Here is a 13,488-nt window from a genome sequence, read left to right on the forward strand (position 1 = left end):
CTTCTTTTCCTGTTACATTAACTGAAGATGCACCTAATCTTGAGGCAGCTTCTGAGTTGAGAATTATATTGTTATCCAATACTGTTGATTCATTTTGAATCTTTAGACACTTAGCTCTTGCCGCATAGGTTCTTTTTAAAGGTGCTCTCACATGGCGCAGACATTACCAGTCGTCGTGTCAAATAGCAGTCGGTGTCTTCATTTTATGTATATTTATCATAGAAGTCTGATTTTTTTTAAGCATCTTGAATGGTTTTCTGGAGAGACAGCATTGGTAAGTGGCACATGACGGTATCCCAGTCAGAAGAGGGTTGCATGATTCCTTTGAGTGTTTGATTTGAAAAGCCTAGTCTTGTCTCTCAAGAGCATCTCGGACGCAGAACATTCTCCAGTAGTGCATTCAGTTCAACACAGCAAGTGCTTCACTGCATGGAAAACACTCTGAAGACAAAAAAGAAATCTTATTTCTTTTTTTGTAGCCTTCCTGATATTTACAGTAATACCATTAACTGTTTTATTGATAGCAAAAAAGGATACTTTTTGCAATGTGATTAGATATTCTATAGTGCTACAAGGAATTGCCTTCCGAATGGAGGTTCATGTATAATACTCATTTACAATTCAATATATAATTACGCAAATAATTTTTAAATATAATCAATAATAAAGACTGTTCTGTGGATGGTAGTGTTTAATACATTTTATATTTTGTATAGTGATTTCAGGCCTTTTGTTTAAATCAGCAGCTATTTAGCCTAATTCTTAGCATTATTTTATCCTTTGCGCCAGTACTTTTTTGTGCACGCTTTTTGTGGTCTGTGTTAAAAACCTGCATTGCCAACATTGCAGCTCGAACTTAAACTTGTTATTCAAATAAATATTTAATTTTTTAAATTGCTCTTGTGTAATCAGATGCCTCTTTTAGTATTATTTTAGAAGCGTTGGGAGGGTTTTGCCTAAAGTACAATTTATCGGGAAAAACTAGATTTAGTTTTATAAAACTTTTAAGTCTTTCATGGGACCTATATTTTCTTGAATTAAATTTTGTAGTTCTAGAATAAATAGGCAATCTAAAAAGATGTTCTCTGTGTTTCGTAAAGTGGAGGCTTCCTTATATTTTAACCTACTAAGCAATGAGGAGGGATTCCTGTCATTAAGCACAAGGGCACTGGATCCTCAAGTGCCCATCTTCATGAGAGAAAAAGCAGCACATCCTGCACGTTTCTGGGGCTTCCTGCTCACAGGCACCAAAGCCACACATGTAAACTGATTTCTTGCCAAAGGAAATGACCCCTGGGAAGATCAAGCTCCTGGAAGAGGCTTGAACTCAGACGCGCCCTCCTCCAGGAACCAGCGGGCAGGGCAGCCTTCATGCATGTGTAACTGGACCTCCAGCCATAAGCATGGTGTGCAGTATGGAAGAGCCTGCTACGGAACTGAAATTGATTGGACATTTTATAGAAATTGATACAGATGTTGGTCCTCAAAAGCTACAAACCAGTGGTCTGCAAAATAAAGTGTGTTGGAAACCTCTGAGTAAGATAAAAATAAATAAATAAATAAATAAATAAATAACCAGAACTGAGTTTTAATTAATAAGAGCATTCTAAATTTAAGTGACTACACTATTATTTAATCTGACTAAACTAAGTGCAAAGGCATTCAATGTAGGGCAGTTAGTGGCAGTTATTTACAGAAATCGCCCATATTTACATGTCCTGCAATGTGATGTTTCTTCACATACAGTTTGTTTAATAAGCATAACATACCACGGTTCCTAAACCATGAGTTTGGGTTCTTGCTGCACTATTTATTGTTTGCATAACCCTGAGAAGTTACCTCACCTCTTTTAAAACCAAGATAAAAATGTCACCCTAGCTTACTAGATTGTTGAAAAAATTAAAGGTGTCATGTATGCCTAACAGAGAGTGAGAATTAAATAAATGTTATATTTTGTCTTTATTATAGTTATCATTTCTCTTCCACAAATCTCTAGTAAACATGACTAGGTTTTTATAAACAATTTATGCAACCACAGGAATATCATTTTCAGCATAGACACAATTTTTGTCACTGATTGAGATCATTGCAAAACCAGGAAACCAGATGGAAGTGGAGAAGAAAAAAGGCAGGTGACATTGAATGGATGGGGATGAGTCAGAGTGAAGGGTTTGCAGCAGAGCCTTGAAAGAGGGAGAAAACGCAGACGCACATTATCCCCACTCCTTAACGCGCACTCCAGTGTCTGTGGGCAGGGAAGCCTGCTGCCACCATGGCGGAACTGAAGCAATCCAGCCCCAGCAGGGGAGAGAGTTGAGAAATGGCAATTCAGCTGGACCAGCATTACTCACCTCAAGAGTTCAGGTTACTCTGTGTCTCTGACCCGGAGATGGTATCAGACAAATGGAGAGGAGAGAAGTGATCATTGCAGAGCTGTGAAATCACTATGGCGATACATATTTCAATATCTGATTAAAGATACTAAGATTTGATACTGTGCACATAAAGCCTGTATCAAACCAAATTAATTCCAGTCATATTTTTTAAACAGTGGAAGAAGATCCTGAAAATTTTCTAGTGTTTATTGGGTAATAAATGAAAATCAACCCTCCTGTATTCACTAATTTGAGACCTGTGAACGTTTATGTTGTCTAACCACTATGCTATTTTACTGGTTTTCATAAACAACCAAAAAATACTCATAGCTTCACTGAAGACCTTGGGATCTCAGCCCCCTACTGTGCCCATAATGCGTTAAGTTTCTCTCCTGGGAATTCTCCTATGATAGGATTTTTTTAGAATGTTGATCCTCAAAAAGCGGGACATGATACTTTAGCAAAACGTAATTTTGAACCAATATTTGCAACGCTGAGATTTCTAAGTCCACATAAGGGTCTCCAGACTGTTTGAAATTCCCCATTATTTATGTTGAAATAATGGACCTGATTTTCCTTCTCTTTGACTACTAATCAGTAAAAATCTTTTTGCTAGGGTGAACTGGTTTTCAATGGCCACCCTGACCAATATATTTGTTAGCTTGGGAGACATAAGCATTCTAAAGAGAGGCTTTCTTCATTGTCTAGGGTAGAGTTTTATGAGTAGTAATGGCAAACATAGTCTGCTTTTGCCTCTGAGCAGGGAAAACCTAGCTGATTATGATGACCTTTCAAATTTTCACTCCACGTGCCCACAATTCTGACCCCTTCATGTTCTATTTTTAGATATTAGGGGATATTAGGATCAGATCCAGTTGGAACTGACCTCTAAGGTAAATATGAACAAATTAAAGGGTAAAAGATCTGGGAGACATTTGACACATCCCCCACAGGCCCTGAAATAATAAAAAACAAAGAAACCTAAGAGACAAGCTTCTTAGGCAAGAATGTGAGGAGTGTTTGACATTACCTGGGATGGCATGGCTGAAATGAATACACTTTCTGTTCTGGAAGAGCTGATGTGGGCTTGAAGCCCCAGCTGTGATAATAAGACCACAGTGACCCGTAACTACGTCTTGACTGAATTGCAGGCCTTGAATCTAATCATTATGTTAAAAAGAGGTGTTGAGCCTACGAAATGAAGGATGTCTGGAAAAAGAGACACAGCAATATGTTACAGCCAAACTATAACCTAAAACCCACAAAGGCATGTCATCCCACCTGCTATTTGTTTCTGCCAGAGCTGTCACCCAGTGATCTAGAAACGAGAAAGGGGAGTGACAGCTTTGAAAAGAAATGCTACATGGTGGGGAGTGAAGGCAGATCTGTGGCTGATAGTTCATGCTCTTGTGTTATTTCCACCCCTTCAGTGGTGCTCCATGAATTTCACCCCACATTGGAGAAATGGCTGGTTCAGCAAGCTAACAGCATACAGATCCCTACTCTTTTCTATTTTAACCAAAAAAATTACTGAGTGGTATTCCTTGAATCTTGAGCAAATCTTGAGAAAACTATGTCCTACTAAAAATAAAAAGGTATTCTCCTGGGAAGTGGGCCTTATGTCTATTAAAGATACTTAGTAAAATCTCTTGCTGTGTCAGTATCTCCGGAAGGTCCTTAGCACTCACCAGGAACAGAGGTTGCCTCTGGGAATGAAATGGGACGATGGAAGAACTGGGGAGCAGCGGCAGGAGGAGACACTCATGATGCACCTTTTGGCCCTACGTAGTTATTTTCCACATGCATGGAGTGCCTTGTATTGAACCAGAACTGGTAATTATAATACCTTGCATTTATATAATGTTTTGAAGCTGTATTAATGTCTTCATATCAGTTCTCTCATTTGGGTCTCTGTTGGTTGCATGAGGTTGCATTACTAGCTCCATTTTGCCACTGAGGAAATTGAATCCAAAGGGCTTTAGAGATTTACTATGAGGAAATATTGGAGGCCAAGCTAAAATGTAAGCTTCCAAACAGTCAGCAAATCTTTCTTCCACCACACCACATTACTCTCAAGGAGGAGGGAGAGGAGAAATGAGGGAAAAAAGCCAAATTTTTTCCTTCAAAGGTAAGTAGTTAGAATCATCAGTTTTGGAATGTATTATCAGTAAATGAACCAAGGTGATCTTCCTGAGGCCAATTTAAAATCTAATTCAAATTATTTGAATTATTAAACAATAAGATGTCTTCCCTTTACGTTTAATTCAACAAGCATAAATAACAGCATAAATTTTAATTATCTGGGAATAATTAGGAACACATTTCTTTCCTATCACTCTTAGGGCCGAATCACGTTTGTAAAGTGAAACCTAATCTAAGAACTTTCCAGTACGATATCATATAATTAGGTAATTTAAAAATATATTTTGAAAATGAAATCTCCAAGCATCTTTCATTAACAGACTCTGATATTCCCTTCAGTCACTGTCATGGCTAAGAAAGCAACTCCAACGCACACACTGCAAATATGAAGGACCACGAAAGGCATGCAGGCTCTGGTTTGCACAGTGAAGATGAGCGACCGTGTTCCTAAGCATGAAGGAGGACCACATGAGGATCCCGGACACCTACTGCATGAATGTGTTAGCCCTTTCAGGTCTAGGGACCTGGTAACCATTTATTACTTGTACTCTGATTTTCTTCCATTTCTTTCTCCAGTCCATAAATGTAATTTATGTGACTTATTCACACTGATGGTTTGATCACCAACAGAAAGTTCTAGTTTCAGTCCTAGTGTTGGTGCCCTCACTACAGACTTGAGATAAAGTCCAGGGCTAACCGCTCTTACAGATTTACACTTTGCTAAAGGGTACCTTGGGAGAGAGGGAGCACAGGCAGAGAAAACCTACCTGTGCAATTGAGAAGGCTGCTCAGGCCACGGGGACAGGGCAGGAACGCTCTCAGGAGTGTCCCCTGCACCTGAACTTGATTTCATGCCATCGCCTTCAGCCTCTTAGCCAGCTTTTCCTGGACAGTCAGCCGAGTGTTTCCATGGTACCAGCCATACCTGATGCCAGGAGACTCACTACACTTGGAAGCTCTTCAAGGTTGGACTTTCTGTCTTGTTCAGTGTTTCATTCTCAGTAGTCAACACACAACCTTATACTTAAAGGACATAAGTATAATGTCCTAACAAGTGCTTCTGGAATAAATGATCGTGGCTGAAATGAGCATTTGAAATGACAATATATCTAGAAAGAACAGAAAATATACACTGGACGTATTTTAGGTGGCTGAGATTATTGAATGGGAAAATAGTGAGATCTTACAATTGAATGGGTATCATAAATGCTGCCTATATAATATCTGATTTTGCCCTTATCACAGAGAATTCATGTAACCAAAACTATCTCCCTAAAAATGTCTTCCTAAACCTGAAAACAAATTATTTGACTTCATAATGCCGCTTTTCACCCCAAAGCATCTGGCCCTTTCACTAAACATTACTCGGTATTAAATAGCATAGATACAATTTCTCTGAAATTCACTGAATATGATTTTCAAATGCTGTAATTACTAAAAATAATATCTAGGCTGCCTTTAATTTCTCATGTCAGTAATAATTAATGTCCCTAGGAAGCTTATGGGGAATCAGAAACATTTGTTTATAATATACTAAAGAATTTTTAAACAACCACAGAATATGAATATAATAAGATAAATATTAAATATTTCAAGGCATGCTTATCTTTGTGAACTGAATCTTGGAGAAGCAGGATTGAACATAAGAGCTGTCTCTGAGGCTCTAGCACCTACGAGAGACACCCTCCCTCTCCCCCGTGGATCACCTGTCTCACCCGTGTGAGTCTCCACACAGAAACCAGTCATGGCCCTGCCTTCGCCCCCCCTTGAGATCACCCGAGAGGATGCTTCAAACTCAGGCAGGCATGACTGATGCTCACTCTGCATGCGACAGCAGGGGAATGACCTTACAATAAACTAATGGGCCTCCCTTCCTGAGAATCACTGTCAGAGCCCGTAACATAAGACAAATCACAGCCAAGGATTTTTGAAAAGTTTCCTGATGAGAGAACCACGACCTTTTCAAGAGTAGTGATGGATTGATCAGGGCAAGCAATAGGTAGATTTTTTAAAACAAGCCTGGCAAAGAAACAATGATATGTATCTACCAAAGTTGGCTAGAATACCCGGCTGGTGTCCCAGTCAGGAAACACAGGGAAAGGTTACATCTGTAGAAAAAAAAAAAAAAAAAACCAGCTTGTTAAGCAAAACAATGCGGTTAAAAACCAAGCTCACTGTAAGAAACACCGTGTGGGCCAGTGGGGACGGCCACTGGGAAAGCGCTCAGTGCTCCAGGAGCTGGGTGGCCAGGTGTTTTCCACACACAGAGGCCTTCCCTGCTGGGGCCGTGGATAAGCCTTTGAGTGGAGACCTAGCAAGGAGCTTTGAAGTCTGCGTTGGGGGTGGAAGGTGGGAATCCCGTTAGACAGCTCTCCCTGGTGTGAATTTATGAAGCCCCATGCAGACTGCGACTTTTAAAATAATCACTTAGTTGGTTTTAGTACATGTCGCAGATTTCATTACAGGCTGCCCCTTAAACGAGCACTGTAATCTGGAGGAAAGAATCCAAATTCTTTAGTCACCAGCTAACTCCACATTCATTACCTTGTTGTCCAGGGTGGAGTCCAAAAGCAGCAACTGTGTTTATTTCTCCGTACAAAATAAACGTTCACCAAGGCACGTCTGTTCTATTAGTTTTTTATTCTTAACTAGAGCGTTAATATAATTGTTGGTTGCACTGATTTCAACTTCCCCACAGGATGCAATTGGCTTTCTGTGGCATTTCAATCACACTAACCAAGAGAGACATCAGACATTTAAAATAGACTCTGGACCAAAACCGAGGGCAGGGGAGAGGTGGGCAGCCAGGCACAGCCCTGCTGAAGCACTGGTTTGACATGCCGAGTTGAAGTGTTTCTAGTCAAAACACCTTTCTCCCTGCCAAGGTGAAGGCTAGATGGTAAAAAAGAAAGTTCCTTTTTTTTCTGACAAACCTAGGCTCTCTCCATAGGAAGTGCCCTGAAGGCCCCCAGCTCTGACTCATAGAGCAGAGCCCAGACTCACCTACTTTGAACGGACATGAGCTCTATGCCTCTTGGGGTTTCTCTGCCTGCCCAGTCACCCTGGATAACGTGCTTGCCCTAGATTGTCTCCTAGGCCAAGTCCTCTCCAAGTTCTTGGCCCTTTTTCCTGAGGTTGGATCTCCTCCTCTCGCTTCCCTTGCTCCGAGCTGTGTCTCTGGATACACCCCCTGCAAACTGCGCTTCCTGAGCTCGGCTGGCATCTGGCTGGGTTCAGCAAACGGGAAGCCCAGACAGGGGACTGGAGAGCAGGAAGACGGGAGAACAAGGAGATTTCTCCTCCTGCAGCAGCCGCAGCAGCAACGGCGTGTCCTCCACAGTTAACTGGAAGAAAAAGTCTGAGTCCTGGTCTCCTCCTGGATTGCCAAAGGGTCTTCTTCTTAGATATGTAAATACACAATATATCCGCATTTTTTAGTAAGCCTTTAAAGATTTAACTGCCAGGATTTAACAACAGTAAAAACAAATGTAGCAATATGAAATTGCAACTCACTGAGGGCATTACGATTCAGAAAGTGAAGAAATGCGGGGCCAGCTCCAGCCGCAGCGCACCTGTCGGCAAGTCCGGCCGCAGCGCACCTGTCCCCGACTCCGGCCGCAGGGCACCTGTCCCCAATCCGGCCTCAGCGCACCTGTCCACAAGTGTCCAACTCTAAGGTAGTGTTCTTCAACACGCACCACGCGTATCCTCAGCTGGGCATTTCCAGAGGAAACAAGTCTCTGAGAGGCAGGTCTAGCGCTCAGCTTTCAGCAAGCCGCAGGCGATACTTCCGAACACAAAGAAATGAGAATGACTTCACATCTCAGCAAAGCCAAAAGCAGTAGACAAATAAGCAACGATGGGATTTGTTTTTTTTTTTTTTTTAGGGATTCCATCAGAGCATTTATATTGTTGATAGTATCTCTAGGCAATTTTTTTTGATGTCTTTAAAGAATATATACAGGCTGTATAAATTAACAGTGACAACAACAGAAAAAACTCTGAAAATCAATTTGTGAGTACTCAGTTAAAGAAAATCTCCATGCTTTGTTATTCTAATGTCATGACAATTATTTTTGCTCTTTTTTTAGTCTTAAATTTTTTATTATTATTATACTTTAAGTTTTAGGGTACATGTGCACAATGTGCTGGTTTGTTACATATGTATCCATGTGCCATGTTGGTGTGCTGCACCTATTAACTCGTCATTTAGCATTAGGTATATCTCCTAATGCTGTCCCTCCCCCCTCCCCCACCCCACAACAGTCCCCAGAGTGTGATGTTCCCCTTCCTGTGTCCATGTGTTCTCATTGTTCAATTCCCACCTATGAGTCAGAACATGCGGTGTTTGGTTTTTTGTCCTTGCGATAGTTTACTGAGAATGATGTTTTCCAGTTTCATCCATGTCCCTACAAAGGACATGAACTCATCGTTTTTTATGGCTGCATAGTATTCCAGGGTGTAGATGTGACACGTTTTCTTAATCCAGTCTATCGTTGTTGGACATTTGGCTTGGTTCCAACTGTTTGCTATTGTGAATAGTACCACAATAAACATACGTGTGCATGTGTCTTTATAGCAGCATGATTTATAGTCCTTTGGGTATATACCCAGTAATGGGATGGCTGGGTCAAATGGTATTTCTAGTTCTAGATCCCTGAGGAATCGCCACACTGACTTCCACAATGGTTGAACTAGTTTACAGTCCCACCAACAGTGTAAAAGTGTTGCTATTTCTCCACATCCTCTCCAGCACCTGTTGTTTCCTGACTTTTTAATGATGGCCATTCTAACTGGTGTGAGATGGTATCTCACTGTGGTTTTGGTTTGCATTACTCTGATGGCCAGTGATGATGAGCATTTTTGCATGTGTTTTTTGGCTGCATAAATGTCCTCTTTTGAGAAGTGTCTGTTCATGTCCTTTGCCCGCTTTTTGATGGGGTTGTTTGTTTTTTTCTTGTAAATTTGTTTGAGTTCATTGTAGATTCTGGATATTAGCCCTTTGTCAGATGAGTAGGTTGTGAAAATTTTCTCCCATTCTGTAGGTTGCCTGTTCACTCTGATGGTAGTTTCTTTTGCTGTGCAGAAGCTCTTTAGTTTAATTAGATCCCATTTGTCAATTTTGGCTTTGTTGCCATTGCTTTTGGTGTTTTAGACATGAAGTCCTTGCCCATGCCTATGTCCTGAATGGTATTGCCTAGGTTTTCTTCTAGGATTTTTATGGTTTTAGGTCCAACATGTAAGTCTTTAATCCGTCTTGAATTAATTTTTGTATAAGGCGTAAGCAAGGGATCCAGTTTCAGCTTTCTACATATGGCTGTTGTTCTTTTTTTCTTCCCTCTTTCCGGACACTCACTCCTGCCTCCCATCATACCATCCTGGAAACAGGAAGAAGGTATCTATCTTGGTACAAGCATCAACTATGCACAGGTCCACTTTAATGGGGGAAAGGACAGGGAGTGAGATAAATAAATATGATTTGATGTCCCCAAAAGAGGAACATTACACTGGGAACATCCATACATGGTTCAAAATTGCATCCATATTTAGTTATTACTTGGAAATTATTAAGGAAATAAATGCTTGCTTTTTTTTTAGGACTTCTTTTAAGAGAGGTTATGGAAAGCTTTCAGTTATATTTTCTATCACCTTCCGCAATTTTAAATTGGATGAAATAGTGGGAGATTTTGTTTTTATGGCTTTCTCCTTTCAACTATTATAACAAACATAGCTACCTATGCTTAGCATGCTTAAAGGCTGGATGAAACCATCTCTATATTATGGCCCAAACAAAATTGGCTTCTGGAACAAGTGTGGCTGTTTTGAACTCGATCCACTTGAGTCAGAGATGAGGTTGACAGAGAGAGGACCAACTGTGTATAAAGCTCCTTTAGGGAATATCCTGCTAATGTGATCTACATTTCAAAGTGGAAACCAAATATTCACTGCCACTGGAGTCTTGATATTTCTGGGATTATCAAAAGTACTTTCCTCTGACACAGGAGATATCATAACTTGACTTGGGGTTGAATTCCAATTCTGCCACAAAATAGCTGTGTATGACACTTCATCTTTTTTTCATCTTTAAGATGAAGTCCTGAAATTTCAGGACAGTTCCAGCTTCAAAACATATCATTCCATGCAACAGAACGGCAACACGTTAATGAGACTCCTGTCCCGAATCATATTCTATCTTTTACCTTTCTATCAGTCTGAAAAATTGCAGATGCTGACTTACACAACAAGCTTTACATCATTGACTACCAAACAACGTCAGGTTGATCTTTGTACGAAGGGTGGGAAACACCTGGCCAGTGCGGTGAAGTGTGGCTGGTGTTGGAGGGAAAGGAAGAGGAGATGACAATCACATCAGGAAGCTGCTCTGCCCTGAGATGAGCTCAGTGATTCACAAAACGCCATCACCAAACCTGGTACCTACTGCCAGTCCCCAGTGACTCCCTGGGTAATAAAGAAATTCCAGGGCTCTTAAGAGTCATCGTCTGTTTGAGGGGTAGCTCTAATGCACCTAGATCTAAACAGAACCACTTAGAATGCCGACAGAATAGAGAGAAACCTGTAGTGGCATCCCCTGACTTCCCAGCTTTCTAGGGCCTGCTCTGAAGATTCCGGTCCTGGTCCCTACCTAGGCTAAGAATAGATGTCAGAGGCCGAGGTGGATGGATCACGAGGTCAGGAGATCGAGACCATTCTGGCTAACACTGTGAAACCCCGTCTCTACTACAAATATAAAAAATTAGCTGGGCATGGTGGCGGGCGCCTGTAGTCCCAGCTGCTCAGGAGGCTGAGGCAGGAGAATGGCGTGAACCCGGGCGGCGGAGCTTGGAGTGAGTTGAGATCGCGCCACTGCACTCCAGCCTGGGAGAGAGAGCGAAACTCCATCTCGAAAAAAGAATAGATATAAGGTGGGCACAGGATCCAAACTGTGGCCTAAAGTTGCCATTAGAAGCTTGCTCTGAAATTGCTTTACAATCCTGTACTCTTTCTATCCACCAATTTTGACACCAATAGAATATGAAACTTTACGTTTAAACTCAGTATCACCCTTTCATGTGAATTCAGAAATTCCAAGTTGGTGATCATTTTTACGTGACGTTAGCAACAATGAAACTAACGTCTCTTTGCCTGGACTTCTTTTCCAGAAAGTGTCCCTGTGGTGGAGGGTGAAGGAGTGAAAGGGGGCTAGGAAGAGAGTGTCTAATTTAGTCTTGAGATGTTACAGTGACATCAATACTGTTGTGTACAGGGATCTTTACTGTTTTAAATATTATTTCATGTGTACATGGGCTCAATCCCTTTTGAAACAAATTAGCCAAAAAAGACAATTGATGCTTAAGCCTATCACTTAGCTAAATACATACAAGAATAGCTGGATTTCAACAGGCATGAAGACAGGAATAACGATGAGATCATATCCTTGGTGGAAGCAAACTTTGGCTTAGTTCTCTATTGAATATTTTATTAGGGGAATCAAAAAGTTGAGAAGATTCTGTTCTATCATGTAAACTAAAAGCCACCCAGTAGATGAGAAATTGAAAACCACAAGGCTTGGGGAAAAAAATGAATGCTTTGGAGCATAAATTTTTCCATTAAATTATGCCAACAAACTTAGGACCTTGAAAGTTACTATGCTCAAATATATTTCAAAAGGAAGAAAATGCTCTTTTCAAACTAGGTACTAGAAATTGAATGTATAGAGTAGCCAGATTTTTTAATTCCACTAGGATAAATAAACCAATTTATTACTTCCTATTAATTCAATATCAATCTGTTTGAATTGAATGTACATTTATTAATATGGAAGATACCTTTGCAAATTATTCAATTAAAATAAAAACAAGCCTTGGTATATAACTCTGTCTATATTTTCTAAGCTTTCCAGAAGCATACTTGTTTTCCCACCGGTTGTGTAAGAATACCAAACATTAATTGAGGGTTGTTATACCAAAAAGAGTAAGAACAACTCCCAAGATCTGCAAGCCATGGGAGGTTGCTGAGCTCAGGTATTCGTCACATACTAGTCAAAGTTAGGGTTAGTAGAAGAGGAGGGGTTGGGTTAAAGTGTAGGACCCCATGTCACTGCAATGATTGGATGCTCCTAATTAACAGGAAGTATGGAGTGGAATAAAGTGAACTTATCATGGGGACCCTGGTGTTCCCTGCAATGCTTTCTCCTCCTCTCTACTGGACACTGTTTTCCTTCTTTGTCTTTTTCCATTCGATAAAAGCAAGCCATTTATATGATTCAATAGACTGTGGATTGAGAATCAGAATTTTAGAGTTGTTAGTAATTAACAAAGTAACCATCCAAGCATTTAATTTCACTGGAAATGATAGCAGTTGAAATGATGATTTCTTGTTATTCCTTGATTCTACATTTAAAACACATTATTGTCCCATTTTATTTCAAGGAGGAATAAAATAGGAGAGAGAAAATATGAAGCAAAGGGAAATAAAGAAAGAAGCTTCAAATTAAATGTGAGACATAATCCCAGGATTATCTTCAAAAAAATTCTTAAATCTTAGTTTCGTTGTGTACAGATTAATCTATGTAGGCCCTCCTTCTGGGATTTTCTTATCTGTAATAGAAATATTGATTCCACTATGACCTCTGTCTCTCTTGGCTGTTAGAACTCCAGATGCCAATAATGCAGGAAAAGGCACAAAGTGAACATCTTTGTCAACAGCCATGGATACAGCAACTGCTCACTATATGGTGAAAGAAATACCCTCCTCTGTAGCTAAAAGATGACTCAATTTCTAAGTTGTTATTTTCATCCAAATATCACATTCTTCCAACCTTCCATCATCACCCACTCCTAGCTCTGTGCAACTTATGCAAATGTCAGCTCCCTACATCAACCCTTTCCTATACCACCCCTTTCCTATACCCCCCTTTCCTACACCACCCCTTTCCTACACCAACCCTTTCCTACACCACCTCTTTCCTACA

The 13,488-nt window shown here is 40.5% G+C and overlaps 1 long non-coding RNA gene across 1 annotated transcript; it reads left to right on the forward strand.

Annotated features, from left to right (window-relative positions):
* The first annotated feature begins 5,242 nt into the window (after positions 1-5,242).
* On the forward strand, positions 5,243-7,136 carry LOC101178551. Its single transcript, XR_004030875.1, has 2 exons — positions 5,243-5,482; positions 6,114-7,136. It is a non-coding gene; the product is annotated as an uncharacterized LOC101178551 (long non-coding RNA).
* Positions 7,137-13,488: the final 6,352 nt, after the last annotated feature.

The sequence above is a fragment of the Nomascus leucogenys genome, chromosome 7b (assembly GCF_006542625.1).
Source record: "Nomascus leucogenys isolate Asia chromosome 7b, Asia_NLE_v1, whole genome shotgun sequence".
NCBI classification, from domain to species: Eukaryota; Metazoa; Chordata; class Mammalia; order Primates; family Hylobatidae; genus Nomascus; species Nomascus leucogenys.